The sequence below is a fragment of the Herpailurus yagouaroundi genome, unplaced genomic scaffold, assembly GCF_014898765.1.
Source record: "Herpailurus yagouaroundi ecotype Mexico unplaced genomic scaffold, PumYag 141, whole genome shotgun sequence".
NCBI lineage: Eukaryota > Metazoa > Chordata > Mammalia > Carnivora > Felidae > Herpailurus > Herpailurus yagouaroundi.
Window position 1 is genome coordinate 43656200 of NW_024412396.1, and position 17441 is coordinate 43673640.

The following is a 17441-nucleotide window of genomic DNA, read 5'->3' on the forward strand; positions in this document are numbered from 1 at the left end:
GCCCTCCCTCCCCTTGTCCTGCTGGCGTCCCCTGCAGACTACCAGGTAGTTTTCCTTCCCAGCTCAGGTGTTGTTTACCTGCACTGCAGAACAGGAGTTCCTGCACTGGGAAGGTTTGCAAAGTAAAAATCACAACACCCCACCCCCCCCCCCCCCCATCCCCTTTTCGTCTTTAAGGGTAAAGGGACACTGCCTTTCAGACGAGGGCTTGGAAACTTCAAGCAAAACACAGAACGTGGGCCTTAGCCACTCTGGAAAGTGTGCTTGGACTTCAGCCTAATCAAAAGGAGGTTTTCTTATTTGAACTTGTGACCAAAGCCCCCATCCCCCTCAGAATCTTGAAGGGAGGTGGTGAGCGACCCTTCCATCCAGGGCACTTGAAAGAGGAGGAAATGGCTTGGGAGGATTTGATTCAGAAGCAAAGGATTTTGCAGTCTTGTTGTGGTTGTTCTAGGCCTGACTGGGAGCCCCCAGATCTGACCTCATGGTTTGTTATAAATCTCAGGGTTGACTTACATTGCTTTGGTCACGTTTCTAGCTGTGAAGACCATAAATATTTCCTGAGGTGTATTTTTTTAACTCCTGCTTTGATTCACATTTCACGTGTTGTCTCAATTCACCAATACTGTGAGTATTCCAGCCGAGAGCTCCTATAGACCCCATCTTCTTGTTTTGCAGGTGAAGGAACCTGTCCAGAACCACTCAGGAAGGCAGGGCTGAGGTGGGCCTGGAGGCCAGGTCTCCTGTGCCCACGACTGGAGTCTTTCCCTTCTAACAGAGCTCGTTGGGCATGGAATAAAGACGAAGTTTTCACCTACCGCTTCCTCGCAAATCCTTCCCACATAAAGGATTCTGATCCAAGAGCGAGAAACTTTGAGGAAAGTTTCTTGGTATTTCCACAGCTGAGGAGAGACGATGAATCTCTTCTCAGTTTATCCCTCAGAACTGCTGAGTGTGCTGGGGCTACGCGAGCCGCAAGCTTAGAGACACGAGTCACGTCCGGCTGCCAGGGTTGCTAAGCGGCAGCGAAATCCTGGGTGTCTGTTTCCAGGCGCTCCTCTGTCTTCTTAGGAATGTCTTCAAGCAACACTAAGTGTCCTTTCACCACTCTGTCGGCCGGTAAGCCCCCTATCTCTGGAGATGATAACAGCCCCCAGGCCCCCTGCCTGCAGATCGGCCTGCAGCCGAGTTGTTTGGGAAAGTGTTACCCAGAATTGACTTCCCTCTGTGATGAGTGTGCAGATTAGGAAAACAGGATGGTGGTCCCTAAACCCCCTTCCCTTCACACACACACCTGCAGACTCAGAGACGTTGGAAGGTGTACTGGCGCAGGTCTGTGAGACAACACAACCCGCCTGGAGAAAAGCCGTCACCGACAGCCCCTTTGCATGGTAGCGCCTGGGCCTCTTGGCTGGAGGTGGCAGGATTTATACTCCGCTGAGCTTCAGAGGGGGACCTTCACCTTGTACCTTTCACTTTGGCGCACGCTTTTTTATACGCTCTACGTTGGTCTACGCCGCCACCACCGCCACCCCGACCCCTGGCTCCACCCGCGGGTTTTGAGCTCTCCCAGGTTGGCAGGTGAGCTGACATTTGAAGCCATCGCATGGAAATGCTGCCTGGTGGCCCAGTTTGGTCTCAGCAGCGTCCCCTTTTAGCTGTTCAGCAGTGTTTGCACAAGTATTTGAATATTGTATTGCATTTTGACCTTGTTATTTTAGAAGAATGAGTGGAAAATGGAAAAATGAAGCGCCGATGCCGGCGATAAGGGCAGGTCTCGTAAACACAATTGAGACAAAGATGGAAATCATTAGGCGTGCCGAAAGTGGGGGAATATGTAGCCTCGATCAAACGCGCCCTGGATTCAAGCCAGTCGCCTGTGTGTTCAGTTGTGAAGGAAAAGAATAAATTAGGGAGCATATATGAAATTCTGGTTCGAATATGGTCAAAGACCGTATTTAAAGGTGAGGTGTGATTAGGGATTTGCCACGTTCCCTCCTTTCCAAAGCTGCATTGATTTCATGACGGTTTCTCAGAGCAAGGGTGAGGATGATGCTGTGAGCCTAGAAATCAAGAAATCAAGAAAATAACAGTGATAATATTGTTCAGCCTCCTGGGAACAGAACCCTCCCTTATAACTTTCAAGTCCGCTCTTTGCCTCTCGCGTGTCAGACCAGCGGATTTTCAGGAAAGCGTTAGGTAAGAAAGGAGAGGGTGTCCCATAGACGCATATCCATGGGGGTCACCCCAGCACCAAAGCCAAGGACAAGGCCTTTAATCAAGGTGCCGAAAGGGACGGAACTTAACTTGACAAGGCCCTTGTGCCAGGAGGTTTTCACAGTCCACGTGTGCCCAGCTGACAGAAAACCATGAGTGTCAAAGCAAAGAATGTGGGGCCTTGTCTTCTTTGGGCACCAGCTCCCTTCATAGCCACTGTTCCAGCTGTCTCTGGGGGTGGGCAGAGGGCACGCTTTCCCTCTCGGCCTCTGCATAGTCTGTGCCCTCTGTCTGGATTAGCTGTCCTTCCTCTCAGACTGCCTGGCCAGCTTCTGGCTCGTTCTTGAAGACTCAGCTCCGGCTTCTGCGTCGCCAGGCTCACGCTTCCGTACCGCCACTGTGCATTCTCTGGCCACCCTCTAGCCTTGCTCTTTCCATATCATGGAACCACCACTGGCTTGCCTGCAAGACCTTTGAGGGCAAGGAGGTTTCTTGTGTGTCTTCACATCTTAGGTGTGCATGCTCGGCGGCCCTCAGTGACTGCTAAGTGACTAAGGGACGCAGGGAGTGGGAGACCCTCAGGAAGAACTCTGCAGCACAAGACTGTCTCTCAGAGCTTGCGGGCGTGACCTAGCATGGCCATTTTGAACTTCTTAGACACACAAAAAGACCTTTATTCTCCAGGAGCCAAGCATTTGTCTCTAGAATCTTCTTCGTCTGCTCCCAAGGTGCCCTCATCTGGAGGCCTGCTTGCCCACATTAGTGTCCTCTGTCCTCGGCCTGCAGCGCCACCCTGCTCACCCCCCGGACCGTTCTCTACAAATACTTTTGCTAAGTAAATCCACCGACTTTTCCTTCAACCATGGGATTCTTGTTGAATTCTTACCACTTTCCTCAGGCAAAAACAACCCAGAAGTGCTGTCTGATCCAAAGCATTTCCCAGGGAGGGCAGCCAAGTGAGTGCAAGAACCTCTCGGCCGTCTGGGACTGTGATGTGATGTCTGAACAGCCTCTGTAGAAACACTCCAGCCTTTTCCAGGGATGCCATCCAGGCGGGGGACACTCCACGTCAGCCCCTCTCGGTCGTCTGGGGGTCCTGGGGGTAGATGCGGGAGCAATCAGGGGACTTAGCCTGATGGGGCCTTGACTGTTATCCCTGGGTCGGCTGTGAAGGAGAAGGGGGTCCGAGCTCCCGTTTGCACCCCTCCACCCGCCGACTTTTTCTCGGCCTAACACACCCTGCTGTGCTGCCCTTGGCTGTGACGATGCGAAGCCAGGATCTGAACAGCCTGAGAGGGCCCGGCTCAGAGAAGCCCACCACGGGCCCTCCTCCTACTCCCATCCAGCACGATGCCCCACAGGCCCCTTCCTGAGGGAGTCACCACCACCGCCGCCAAACAGCTCTCAGCATCAGCCAGCTCCACTTACTCTCCGGGTCCTTTGGAGCTGCAGCTCTCTGGGGCGATGCCCAGAGTCCACTTGATAGAAAGCTGATTCTTTTCCCGTGGGGCAGACAGCTCTGATCGGAACATGTCCGTCAAGGGGTGCCTTGGCAGAGCGACAATGCCAGGCTCGGATGCATCTTTGCTATGTGACTTCCCAAAATTCAGGCAGCAAAACATGCCTTCCCCCTGCGCACCCGTCCGCCCCACCAGCATTTGCATCCCCGACGATACATAAAAGGAGCCAGTAGCCGGCCCCCAAGGAGGACAAGGCTGTGATTCAACGAGCCTCCAGTGACATCCCCACCGTGAGAGTGCAGCTGGGGCGGCTTATGAACAGTGCTGACTCCCAGGGGGAAGTGGGCCCATTCCTCTAACCCACAAGCGTCTATTGTTCGCTTTCTTGTTTTTCTCCAAATGTTTAGATGTGCTCAGAGCACAGAAAAGCCCAAAACCAGGCCATCGGCCAGGGCCAGCCTGAAGCAGGAAAGCCTATGCCTGGAACCCTGTGGGACCCCTGCTGCCCGTGCTGTTCCCACCTCTCCCTAAGATGTAGGGGGTAGGAGGTGACAGGGTGACCTTTTCCCGGCCAGCGCTATTTGGACAACAGTGGGCTTGGGTGGCACCCCCAAGCAAGGTGTGACAACCCGGGCTCTCTTGGTGGCAGCCGGGCACTGCTGCCCAGGCTCATTGCGTTGGGGCTGTCCAAAATCTGGGTAGGAGGCTGTCCCCTGATGCTTGTCACTGACCAAGGCTGATGGGGTCTGATGGGAATGATCATGTACTGGGCCCCTGTCTGCCTCAAGAACTTGGGCCCTAAGGTTCAGCCTCTCGCATTCGACTCCTGGCTCCGGCTCTGAAGAGCCGCGCAACCTTGGGCAAGTGACTCAGCCTCTCTGAGCCAAGGTTTCCTTCTCAAAATGACACCTCCCTTGTAGAGCTGTTGTGAATTTCACAAGGTCATCAAGGGTAGGCACTGGCACAAAATGAGCCCTCGGTAAGTATTGGTTATTTTTTGTACTATTCTTATTCATCAGTGATCTCTATCACACCATTCTGAAGCCACCCTCTCTCCTTTGAGCACCCAGTCTGCACCTAAACCTTTGACAGTCTCCAGTTGTGGGTCTGAGAACAGCTGTGCAAGACAGGCAGTGCCAGAGGAATGAAGGATGAAGTGCCTTGTGACATAGGGGAGGAGAGAACGTGCTCAAAAGCCCGTAGCCTCCCCCTCCTCCTCCTCTCAGCCCCAGATCCCTTTCTCTAGGGCTCATATTACCTGCCCTCCCCCACAGCTGGCGATTCTCTGCCCCACCATGTGGCCCTGAGTCCCAGCAACCCCCCAGCGCTGCCAGGAAAGCCCCTCTCCCCTGTGTACCCAACTCGGCTCCACCAATGGCCAGTGGGGGCGGCAGGAGGAACAGAGGTAGAACCTCCGGAAACTCTGTTAGACAAGGGGGTGAGGGATTCAGATCCCAAACACCAAGCTCGGCAGGCCTGAGTGCTAAGTGCACTTTAGAAAGGCTTTGTTGTGAAGGGGGTGGATGGAGCGTGGAGGGGCAGAGAAGCCAGGAAAGGCATAAGAGGGTCCTGAGTTCCAGTCCTCCTCCTCCAGACCGTCCACATCCCTGTTTGGAGCTCTGGGACTTCTGCCCCCTCAAAAAACACCACCGAGATGACCCCCTCCCTACACACCACTTTTGGATTCATTAATCCTTTCAAGAATAAGGCCCTGGGAGCCTCCTGACAGAGCCATATGGTTTCCTTATCTTCCTAATCTCCCAGCACTCACCTTCCATTTGGAATGTTTATCCCAAGATAAGGATCAGATTCCACTTAGGGTGATTGAATGGGGGCCTCCTCCGGGTATTTTCCCCCACATTTTTAAATGAATGGATGACCCAATCCAATAATAAACGCTCCAGACCAGGTTCTGAGAATGGATGCGGCCCCGTCCCACACTCTCAGCCACGTCTGGGCAACCCCAACCTCCGCCTACAAACATCCCCCTCTTCCTCCTGAGCAGCTCCAGGTTACCTGCTCTAGGCAACGAGCTGTGTGTGTGACTCCCGTCGAAAAAGTGTTATTGCCATAAACGGTGTTCTAAAAAGCAGAGATCTGATACTAGACCAGCGCTTTTCAATACAAGGGTAATACAGACCACAAAGGCGAGCCCATACGCAATTTTATATTTTGTCATAGCCACATTAAAAAGGTAAAAATGGGGGCGCCTGGCTGGCTCAGTCAGTGGAGCATGCGACTCTTGATCTCGGTTATAAGTCTGAGCCCCACGGTGGGTGTAGAGATGACTTAACAATAAAATCCTTTAAAAAAAAAAAAAAAGGTTAAACAGGTGAAATTAATTTTAAACATACATTTCATTTGTAAGTATTATTACTTATACAATATTTAGCTAGTATTATATAATGATACATTTTATTTGGCCCCAAAATATCTTTTCAACATGTAATCAATATAAAAATTATTTGTGGGGTGCTTGAGTGGCTCAGTCGGTGAAGCAGCCAACTTCATCTCAGGTCATGATCTCACAGTGTGTGAGTTTGAGCCCCGCGTTGGGCTCTGTGCTGGCAGCTCAGAGCCTGGAGCCTACTTCAGATTCTGTGTCTCCCTCTCTCTCTGCCCCTCCCCTGCTTGCTCTCTGTCTCTCTCTGTCTCTCAAAAATAATAAACATTTAAAAAATTTTTTAAATATATGTGTGTATATATATATACATACACACACACACACACACACACACACACACACACACGTGTATATATATAAATTATTTGTGAAGTGGGCACCTGGGTTGCTCAGTTAAATGTCAGACTTCCGCTCAGGTCATGATCTCGTGGTTTGTGGGTTCAAGCCCTGCGTTGGGCTCTGTGCTGACAGCTCAGAGCCTGGAGCCTGCTTCAGATCCTGTGTCTCCCTCTCTCTCTGGCCCTCTTCCCCTCACACTCTGTCTCTCTGTCTCTCAAAAATAAAAGTAAACGTTAAAAATAAATGTAAAAAAACCTATTTGTGAGGTTTCTCATGATGGTTTTTTTTGTACTTAGTCTTTAAAATCTGGTGTGTGCCTTACACTTGCAGCGTACATCAGTTCAGACCAGCCACATCCCAGTTGTGTGTAGGCTACTGAGGCTGCGGCTGACGTATTACATGGGGAGGCTCTAGCTAGACCATCTAGGAAACCTGGGGCAAGGACAGTTGTTATGGGCAGCATGACTGTCACTAGTGAGCTGGCTGCCCAAAGAGCCTCTGTGAAAAGATGAGCCATCCATAACTTTGTTCCCAGTCTCAATGGAGACCCAGACTTCATCTTCCTACCCCTCCCAGCCTTCCCACTCCCAGGAAGGAAAACACACATATAGACGACAATTTTGCTAAAAACGTGATTGGTGCTAATTGAACGTGAGTCATTTCACTTGTTAATAAAATCATTTATTGAAGCCTCCGTTACCGGGTGCTTTTCCTACAGGCTGTTTCAAAATGAAGATGGTGCTGATTGGCTCTGCCGCCCTTTGAAGTGGGGGAGGCCTGGCAGGAGTAGACAGAGCCAGATTTGGGTCACCGATGCCAGTGGATGCTCCCTGATTCCAGGAAAGGGGAGACACGATTCGGATGTCGGCGGGACGCTCACTCGGGCAGAGCTCCCACTTGTCATTCAGACGCCATATTCAGATGACCGTGTGTGTTCTGGACAGGGCAACGCGAGAGGACTGGGCCTGTGTCTAGTGATTGGTGTGTGTGTGCTTGGCTCCTACTGCCCACAGTGAGTCTTCAATGAGTCAATAATGCGGCAGGTCTCCTGCTGCAGCAGAGTTATGCCCAGTGCCTCCTCTGCGCTTACGATCAAGGTAAACATGATCCAAACAAAGAGAAGGATGGGAGGCGAGCCTCTGGCAAAGCAGAGGATGTTAGAGAGGCCAGCCCTGAGCCCCAAATGGAAGAAAGGTGGGGAGCAGGTCCCAGACCTCTTCGGGGAGACCCTTCCCAACCACCCTGTGTCAGATTTGCTCTCTGGCCCCCTCTCTGCTTTAGTTTTCTTCCCAGTACTTACAGTTCTTGACATGCTGCTCTATTTTTCTTTGCCGACTGCTGTCCTCAGTTTTGCTTCTTGCTTCACTCCAGTGCCTAGAAGAGTACCTGTCACTCTTAATGAACATTTGTTGACTGAATACACAGGACAAGGAGCTTGTGCCAGGAAAACTGGGCAGGCCCGAGAGAGCGGTGATCTCAGGAATGGCAAGAGGCTGGGAACGAGCCTGTAGGAAAGGCAGCGAGAGAAATGGGGGTGGGGGCCAAGGGGGAAACGAAGAAGTGGAGAGAGGTGGCGGTCTGTGTGTGCGATCCCCCCAGTAATGGGAGACAGGGAAAAATTTGGAACAGTGGAGGAATGTGATTGCAGCACAAAGGCAGCAAGATTATTTTGTCAGCAACATTTGGATCCCATTGGTGATGAGAGACATGTGGGCCCGGCAAGGAGACAATTGTGGTAGTCAAGACAGGATGTGAATAAGACATAAAGAAGTGTTTCATCAGTGGGGATGGAAAAGAACCAGGGCTGCGGTAGCCAAGTCAAGGAGTGGGAAGGGTCGGCCCCAGTGTTCCCGTGTGCTGCCTCCCAGGCACCCTGAGCATGCTACACACGTGTGCTCACACGCGCCCAGGCTGCCCGCCAGGAGCATCCATTCGGAGGCCCCCCTCACACATTCTAGCTAACTGCAAGCCCCCCTTTCTGCTTCAGTCTCTGGTCTTTGTCTTCTGTTCGCTTCTTCCTATGGCCACAAAGGCAGCAGCCCTGTGGGCAAGGAGAAGGGCAGGGCCGTGAAACTCGGGAGGAGGCAGTATCTCCTCCATTAACAAGGTTTCCTTCTGGCTAATTTGGGAGGGAAGAGGGCTTGAAGAAGGGCAAAAGATCCCCAGGAGAGAAGGGAGAGAAAAGCTCCAGCAAAAGAAGGCCTGGAAGAGGAGAGAAATCCTCCTTTGAACATGGCCGGGGAGGGCAACTGTTCCCTGACATCTACCACACGTCCACACATGTGTGGGCCACGTGAAGAGTCTGAATTTGAGACGGGGGCCCAGAGGAGGCGAACGGCTTCTCGTTAGGAGAGGGTAAGGACGTGCTTGGGGATCCAGCTGAAACAGGACTTTATTTTTAAAGAGCCTTAGATTGATGTCTCTGCTAGCCTAAATATAACTGAGCAGCCGACTTCTTCCTGGCCGGGCCAGGCCTCCGAGTGAGCTCCAAGACGCTGTGTTTAAAAAGAAAAAAAGAGAGCGTGGGGGGAATCCACAGATGCCAAAGGTCACACAGCTAGTCTGTGAGCGTGTTGGGAAGAGGAAGATGGATGAGCTGGCTGTGTACACTCTGCTACCCCCGCCTCACCCCCCAAAGAAGAAAGATGGAGGCTTCTTGGAGGAGGGGGAGGGGCTCTGACTGGCCAACCCGGCCTTGTGCTCAGGGAGCCCACAGTCCAGTGGGAGGGAGCACACAGGCCTGTAGAGCAGTGTAGCGACTGAGGGCCCCGGGTGACAAGCAGAGGGCAGTGGGCGTTCCTCATTCCATATGGCTGGACAACCCATCTTGGAGAAAGAAGAATTCTAAATGAGGGATTTTGACAAAGATGGAGAGAAAACATGAGAGTGGGCAGGATATATTTGGCAGCTCTGGGCATTCAGATTTCACAAGAATGTGAGAATGTGACAGGGAGCAAGTGGCCCGAGGTCTCTATGCCTCTTCTAGAAGTTCATTCTTGAGTCTGTAGATAAGGGGGAGCCATTGAAGAGTTGGGGGCAATGTGGGGGCACCTGGGTGGCTCAGTGGGGTAAACGCTCAACTCTGCCTCAGGTCATGATCCCACAGTTCGTGGGTTCGAGCCCCACGTCAGGCTCTGTGCTCAGAGCCTGGAGCCTGCTTCAGATTCTGTATTTCTCTCTCTCTCCACCCCTCACCTGCTCAAACTCTGTCTCTGTCTCTCAAAATAAATAAATGTTTAAAACAAAAAAAAGCAGGCATGTTATCATGCCTACTGTGAGAAATAAGCCTACCGGCCCAATCAAAGGCAGGACTCAGAGACTCAGAGCACAGTGAAGTGAGGCTTTAATCAACGTTCTTGCAAGAGCAGGTGTCTGACAGAGAGGCAGACATCTGCTGTAATTGGGGCAGTTACAGCAGACAATTTATTTCCTAGCGTGCAAGTCCCTCCCCTGGTTCCTCATTGGCTGAGTACTACAGAGGTTACAGCCTTACCCAGAAGTTGCCTATGCCCATGTAAGGCCAAAAAGTAGTCTGATTGGAACAAATGTGCAATCCCTGAGGTGATGCAGAGACCTTCAGTGCCTCCTCCCTTTGTCCTTTGGCACATGCTCATTGCAAAGCCCACAAAAATAAGTGTGTGGAACAGAGAGGAGAAGAAGAACCAAGAAGTGAAGTGTCTAAGGATTTGGGACTCCACTGGGGTGGGGGTGAGGAATCATACATATTTCCAGGAGCTGGTAAACCTACTATTAACTGGATAGCACAAATATGGTATTTCTGAAAATGAATCATCTCCCTTACTTCTCACACCTACCACGTATTACGCGTGTGCTATGCAGCAGCCCTGGGCTAAAGGCTTTATGTGCACTGTCTTTATCGTTTATACCCATCTAATAAATGAGGGAATTGAGACTGAGTAATTGGCCAAAGGCCACACACCTAGCAAGGGGTAGAGCCAGGATTCTAACACTAAGCTAGAGGCCTTAACCATTTCACCAACTGAGAAATATCGAGGGGATGATTCCTGCCTCCCTCCCCTGGGATGGGCCACTGAGGCCAGAAGAGTGCATGTCTGGGTGGAAGACAAGGAGTTCAGTTTGGGAAATGGCGAGTCTGAGGCTCCTCAGAAGCCACCGGATGGAAGCATCCAGCAGAGGTCAGCTGGATGTCTATGGCCCCCATGGCCATGAAAGACAGCCACTTTCATTGTCAACTCTGCTTCGGGTGCTACAGAGAGAAGGGGAGTCCAAAGAAGGATCAGAGCAGCAAGAGAATAAAGAGTAAGCCAGATCCCTGTAAAATAAGTAAGTACTTTAGTCAAGCCAGTCTATTTTCTCATTCGAAGAGGGGGAAAAAAAGAAATGGTCACAGATGGACAGTAGAATCATTCTCCTTCCCTGCCCTTCAGAGGCACACCTCAGAGACACTGCCAGTTCAGTTCCAGACCATTGCAATAAAGCAAATATCTCAATAACGCAAGTCAGGTTTTTTTTTGGTTTCCCAGTGCATATAAAACTTACGCTTATACTACACTGTAGCCTATTAGATGTGCAATAGAATTATGTCTTCAAAAAAGTATATACCTGAACTAAAAAATACTTGATTGCTGGGGTGCCTGGGTGGCTCAGTTGGTGAAGCATCCAACTTCATCACAGGTCATGATCTCATGGTTCTTGGGGTCAAGCCCCACATCAGGCTCTGCACCGACAGTGCGGAGCCTGCTTGGGATTCTCTCTCTCTCTCTCTCTCTGCCACTCCCCTGTTTGTGCTCTCTCTCTCTCTCAAAAATAAACAAATACACATTAAAAAAATACTTTATTGCTAAAAAATGCTAACCATCATCTGAGCTTCCAGTGAGTCCTTGCTGGTGGAGGGTCTTGCCTCTATGCTGATGGCTGCTAACTGTTGGGGTGGCTGTGGCAGTTTCTTAAAATAAGACGGCAATGAGGTTTGCCACGTCAGTTGGTTCTTCCTCTCACGAATGATTTCTCTGTGGCATGCGATGCTGTCTGATGGCGTTTCACTCCTTCCAAAATTGGAGGCAATCTTCGCAAAATCTGCAACTGCCTTATCAACTAAATTTATGTCATATTCTAAATCCTCTGTGGTCAGCGCAACAAGCATCACGACATCTTCACCATTTTCTTTGCTCATCTGTTGGCAGCAACTCCCACCTGTTCAAATTTTATCCTGAGATGGGCAACAATTCAGTCCCATCTTCAGGCTCTGCTTCTAACTCTCGCTCTCCTGCTATTTCCACCGCATCTGCGGTGACTTCCTCCACTGAAGTCTTGCAACTTCAGTTTGCAGAAAACGCAGTTTCTGCAAAGCCCAATAAAGTGAAGCGCAATAAAATGAGGTATGCCTGTGTCACTTCCTTTTATCCTACCCCTCTGAGGAATTGGGCAGACGTGCTCTGAACACATGACTCACGTAAAATACTATTAAGACCAAACACATGCCGGGAATAAAACCGGACCAGCCCTTGTGTCTTCCTCTTTTCTGGAAGGTCTGGGAGGGTCACCCGCCCCTCCTCAAAGGCCCTGCCTCAAACACACAGCCCCCAGCCCTACCCCCTGCAGAGACACAGTTCCCAGAGGAGAGGAACTTAGATGGAGGGTGGGCAGGGCCTCTCTGGATGAGAGAAGGTAGTGGAATCTGTAAGCCAGCGTCTCTCAGCTTCCATTTTGGACTTTGCCTCTCCCAGATTTGGTCCCCGGCCTTTCCTCAGGGCTGCCTACTCTTTGTTATGGGGACGCTCTGCCACCTGTCTGCCTCCGGCTCCCACCATACTGCCCCTATCTGTTCCCTCCTCCGTCCCATGGTCCCCCTTCTCCCTTCCTTTTCCTCGGTCTTGCTGTGGGCTTGTCCTGGGTGCCATGGCATCCTGATTCATGCAGCAGCATTTACCTGTTCGTGTAATTCATGCAATGAGCACCTATTGGATGCTCAGACATGAAGGTTGCCCCTAAGGTCTTTGGGACAGGAGAGGGTTTTGCAGGGTCATGTGTCTGCCCCCTTCTGGTGCCAGGCCGTGGCCCAGGACCCTTGCTGTAGGGCACGTGGCTACAGGACCTGCCTCTTTTTGCCACTTCTCTGCCCCCTGAGGGACGTCTGGAATCCTTCTCTGTGAGAACGCCTAAGGGCCATCTACAGACCCCACTCCTGAGGCCTGCCCTGGAAGCAGGGCCCAGGTTTCCCCACGACCTTTTGAAGTCTACAGACCACTTGGAAAGTTGTCCTCCTTCCAGAATCACTGTCCAAAGAGGAGGGATAGGTTAGAAGTGTCACCTCCAGGACATTTTCCATCTCACCTCAGGGATCATTCCTTCAGACCCTCCTACGTGTGGCATTAAACATCAGTAGTGTAGGTTTTGATCAGACCCTGAGTTGTTTTTGTTTTGTTTTATTTTATTTTCTTAATGGAAGAAAAAAAAAAGGTTTATGCTCTTATGCTGGGAAGTTTAGGGAAAACAGAACTATACAGAGAAGAGAATAAAAATAACCCATAATGTCAGTGCTTAGGGAGAGCCACTGTTGACATTTTGCATTACTCTCCTGAGCATATTGTTTTATGTACTTGAGATCATAGCTTTGGCCTCATATGTTTTGTTGTTAATTTTTTTATTGTGGTAAAATACACTAAAATTTACCATTTAAACCATTTAAAAAATGTTTTAACGTTTATTTTTGAGAAAGAGAGAGAGGGAGAGAGAGAGAGCGTGCATGAGCAGGGGAGAGACAAAGAGAGGGGGAGACACAGAATCCAAAGCAAGCTCCAGGCTCTGAGCTGTCAGCACAGACCCCGACGCGGGGCTCGAACTCACAGACTGCGAGATCATGACCTGAGTGGAAGTCTGACACTTAACCAACTGAGCCACCCAGAAGCCCCACCATCTAAACCATTTTTAAGTGTGCAGGTCAGTGACATTAAGCACATTCCTACTGTTGTGCAGCCATCACCACTGTCCATCTCCCAAACTCTTGTCATCTGGCCAGACTGAAACTCTGTACCCTTTAAACACTAACTCCCCAGCCCCCAGCCCCCCACCAGCCCCTGGCAGCCACCATTCTGCTTTCTGTCTCTATGACTTTATCTACTCTCAGTGTCTCATGTAAGTGGTCTCATATACTTGTATTTTTGTGACTGGCTTATTTCATAATGTTCTCACGGTTCTCATGTTGTAGCATCTGTCAGAACTTCCTTCCTGTTTAAGCCTGAATAATATTCCACTGTAGGTAGAGCTGCATTTCGCTTATCTATTCATCCATCAGTAGTCACTTGAGTTGCTCTCATGTTTTAGCTATAATGAATAATGCTGCTGTAAACATGGGTGTACAAATAATCTCTCTGAGACCCTGCTTCAAATTCTTGGGGGTATATACCCAGAAGTAAAATGGCTGGATCACATGGTAATTCTATTTTTAATTTTTTGAGGAGCTGCTATACTGTTTCCTACGTTGGCTGTACTGATTCACATTCCCTCCAACCATGCACAAGAGTTCAATTCCTTCTCCAGATCCTCCCCAACATTTGTTATTTTCTGGTTTGTTTTTTTTAAATAATATATTCTATAGTTTTTATTTATCACAAACAGATGGATATTTTATTTTAGACAGTGCGAGTGAGGGAGCAAGTGGGGGAGAGACAGAAATACTCTAAGCAGGCTCTACACTTAGCACAGAGCCTGACATGGCCCTCAGTCACATGACCCCTGAGATTACGACCTGACCAAAACCAAGAGTTGGACGCTCAACTGACTGAGCCATCCAGGTGCCCCTGGGCTTTTCTGAGAGTAGCATCCTAATGGGTGTGAGGCCCCTGCTTGTTTTTTAAGCTTACCTTCTGTTGTAAGTATTATCACTAAAAACTTCAGACACAGACCCCTCTCTCATTCTCTTACTATTAGAAATTTGGGATTTTTTTTTTTCTTTCAGTATTTTTGCTGTTACAAATAAAATTGCAACAAAAGTTTGTGCATAAATTCTTGCTGCACTATATATTATTTCCATAAGCAAGGATTAACAGGTAAAGTACAGGATGCCCAGTGAAATCTGAATTTCAGATAAACAATGAATAATTTTATAGTACAAGTTGCCCAAAATATTGCTGGGAACAAACTTTCCTTAAAAAGTATTTGTTGTATGCCTGAAATTCACATTTAACTGGGTTTCTTATGGTTTTTTTTATTTGCTAAATCTAGCAACCTTACCATAGAAAGAATTCCCAGCAGTTGGATTAATAGAGCAAATAGAGCAAAGTTGATGAACATTTTCAAGATTCTGAATTCCTATGGTCAAAGGTCTTTTCAGAAAAACACTGCCAGTTTCCTCTCCCCCCAGAGTAAATGAAAATGCTGGTTTCCTTACAAAAGTGGCAGCTTTGAGTTCTTTCACTAAAAAATAAACAATACTTCACTTCTTTGATAGGTAGAAAATAACCATTCCAAAAGTTTCGATTATCAATGAAACTGACCCTTCAGTGCCAAGGGCCGGTCTTTAACATTTCCCTTATGTTAACTATGTGCTCTTGACTTCGCTTATCTTTTTGTTTTTCTTGTCAAATTACATGAACTCTTCAAGGAAGATAACCTTCTGTGTTATTTTGCTGCAAATATTTCTCTTAGCTTGTTTGCCTTTTAATTAAGTTTCTATTATTTTCCAAAATAAAGGCATGTAAACATTCTATATAGACAAATTTCTAGCTGCTTTCTTGCTCTCAGTCCACAGTCCCTCCTCATCTAGAGACTAGGTGTATGCAAGTATATTTCCTTCGAGAAATCTGTATGGGCTCTTTTTATTGGTTTTTACATTTAACTCTTTAAATCATCTGGAGCTTATTTGGAAACGATATACACTGAGCTTCTAAATTAACTTTTCTCTCAAGTCTTTGTTTCAGTTCTATTTGCTGAATAAAATCCTTCCCTTCCCAGTGATCTGTGGTGCCTCTTAGTTTCATACATAAAGCAAATTCCATTTTTCTTAAAAGTGACCTTATTTATGTCATTTAATCATTCACGCATCCAACAAGTATTTCGTAAGCATCTTCTGTAGGTCAGATGTGTTTTTAAGATTTCTTCTGACATTAAAATTCTAACTATAAAGGAAATTCTATCTATCCTCAGATCATTGGAGGATTATAAGTAAAGCAAGTTATTGACATATTATGACATAATGTTATATGTCATATGTTATTATATGTCAATTATAATATGTTATAATATGTCATAATATGTCAATAACTTGCTTTCCTTAATATGTCAATAACTTTATTTATAGGAATTTACTTATGTGTCTTACAGTCATCTATTTTACTGTAGCTTAATTTTATTCATCTCCCTTCTAAGACTTTTACCTCTTATTGCCATACCGTGTGTCACTGCATCAAAAGAAACTTCAAAATGTTTGTTATAGAATAAAACTATGTAGTAAAAGTTATAGCTGACATCCTTATTGTCTCTCTACATTTAATGAGAAAACATTTAATGTGCCATTAAGAATAACTTTGGCTTTTTGTTTGAGATAAAAAAGTATTTTCATGATAACAAAGGAATTGTCTCTTCTTATTTTTCTAAGACATTTTTCAAAAAGGGAAAATCAGGAGTGATTAATTAATTTTATTAAATGTATTTTATAAGGGTACCTGGCTGGCTCAGTTGGTAGAACGTGTGACTCTTGATCTCAGGGTTGTAGGTTCGAGCCCCGTGCGGAGTGTAGAGATTACTTGAATGAATGAATGAATGAATGAACATATTTCGTAACACCAATAAGGTTTTTGTACCATTTTTTTCTTTATGAGTTTTCCATTTTGAAGTACAAGTACTCCTCATCCAGTGGGATTGCATGAAGCAGAATTAGAGTGAATTTACACAATCCCCATCACATTATATTATATAGTATTTTTGTGAACAGCAACTCTGAACTCGAACTGTATATTAATGTCTGATTGCACGTGCCTATTAACAAAAAAATTTGCAGACCCCTGAATATATGTGTGTTGTGTTTTACAATGTATGTATTATAGTAAAAAAAAATTTTTTGTTTAACATTCTAATCTTTTTCACTTACCCTAATAAATCAGCTTGCACATACCCTACTCTGGAGACCAGTCATATAAAAGATGAGTATTAGCAAGATACTTGTGGGTTCATTCTAGCCTGGGCATATACAGAGTTCTGTGAAACATCTGCACATTCATTTCTATCAGTCACCAAGACTTACAAATAATGTATATCAATTAGAATATACACACTTCAAAATGTCCTCTGAAGCTTAAAGAAGAATTTTTAAACTATTGGGATCAAGCTCAAAAATGGCAAAACCACACATGGATGAATACACACACACACACACACACACACACACATAATGAGGGAAAAGCAAGTTATTCAACTCTGTCTGACCTTGGGCAAATTGCATTGCCTCTTTGGGACTCAGTTTCCTCATTACTAAAATGACAGGGTTGGTCTAGATGACTGCCAAGTCCCTTCCTGCACTGACATTTTGAAACAGTGATGACCCTGGGGGAGTATTGGGTTAGGGAGAAGCAGATCTGTGTTTCAGCCAGCAGGGCAGCTCTGTCATTAGGAAGTCAAGCAGAGTGAGTCCCAGGGCGGATGGCCAGGAGCACAGGGTACGCTAAAATCGATTCAGGCCATCCTCAGAACAACTGTGACACCAGTCAAAGCAGTGGAATATGAAAGACTTGGAAATCTTTAGGAGAGATGAGAGAAAGACAACATAAGGATTAAAGACTTGGAAAATGGGTCCTCTGGGGAAAAGTTAAAGGTGGAATTCTGATTTGAGAAGCACGTATGCTAAGATGGGTCTAGCGTCAAGCTCCTGACATTCAAGCAAGTATTTCAAGAGACTGCAAGAGTATTAGACGAAGATCTTTTTGTTGCTGAGACCACCTCGAGCTAGATCATAGAAATCCACAGCCGGAAACACAAGTGTAACCAGATTCATGGGAACAGACAGGCTGCGAGGAACTCACACCTCTCTCTCTTAGTGGCTTTGT

At 47.5% G+C, this 17441-nt stretch overlaps 1 long non-coding RNA gene across 1 annotated transcript; it reads right to left on the reverse strand.

The window, feature by feature from the left end:
- Window positions 1-1696: 1696 nt before the first annotated feature.
- Window positions 1697-3762, reverse strand: LOC121031959 (uncharacterized). Its single transcript, XR_005791005.1, has 3 exons — window positions 3646-3762; window positions 3104-3313; window positions 1697-2063 (listed from the first exon to the last, which is right to left on the reverse strand). It is a non-coding gene; the product is annotated as an uncharacterized LOC121031959 (long non-coding RNA).
- Window positions 3763-17441: the final 13679 nt, after the last annotated feature.